Below are 900 nucleotides of genomic sequence, written 5' to 3'. Positions count from 1 at the left end.
ATATATTTTAAAAGAGTAAAAGTATTGTATTTTGGTTTTATTTCTGGACAGAATTTATCTACCATGGGTGACTTCCACCATTAGTACCAAGATTAGAAATACTGTCAGTTTGCTTTGATAAATTGTTTTTTTAATCTCTGAGATACTTACCTATGCCTTTGAAGCCTGAAATAATTTTAGCAACTCTAACAGAAATATCATGATCTGTTCAAACTACACCTGAGAGAATTTAGGCAGAGGTACCAGCTGTAACATGAACAGTTGCCTGCTGATTGAACAAACCACTGAACAATTAATTCCTCAAGCATCACTAGTTTGGCTGTCACATGAGGTTAAGTAGCCTTTCAGTTAATTCAGTCTAGTGTCTACATCAATACTGCAGAATGCAGGAGCAAGAGAAGTTTTAAATACCATACGTCTATCACTAAAAGATGACTGAAGATGCTCCCAGCTTCAATAGCTTCTGTTTTCATCCCTCTATGAAACTGTTTCATTGTAACAGCTGGTCAGCAAAGCTGAGCGGAGAGTTTAATGCAAAATGTCTGCTCCAGGGTTAATGGCAACACAGCCACAGCCATGGTCAGCACTCTTCTCTATACAGTTGTTCTGTATTCAGCTTTTCTGCAAAAATTAGATGCTTCTTTATCCCTTTGAAACCACACTGGCTGGCAGGTAAGTATTTTTTGGCTAGATAACAAGCAAGCATTTACTTTCTTCTTATAGGTATAGCAACCAGAAAAATCTTTGCTTGCAAGAATTGCTCCTTCATGCCACAGAGCAGAGAAATGTGAGAGATGCTGAACTAAAGCTTCTAGCAGCCATGCAGGTTTCTGGCAAAGTAGCATCACAACAACTTTGCACTTGTGTAAAGCCAACAGCCCCTCAGCCTCCACACAATGA

The sequence above is a fragment of the Pterocles gutturalis genome, unplaced genomic scaffold (genome assembly GCF_000699245.1).
Source record: "Pterocles gutturalis isolate BGI_N339 unplaced genomic scaffold, ASM69924v1 scaffold6823, whole genome shotgun sequence".
Lineage (NCBI taxonomy): Eukaryota > Metazoa > Chordata > Aves > Pterocliformes > Pteroclidae > Pterocles > Pterocles gutturalis.
Note: the sequence above shows the minus strand (reverse complement) of the source record.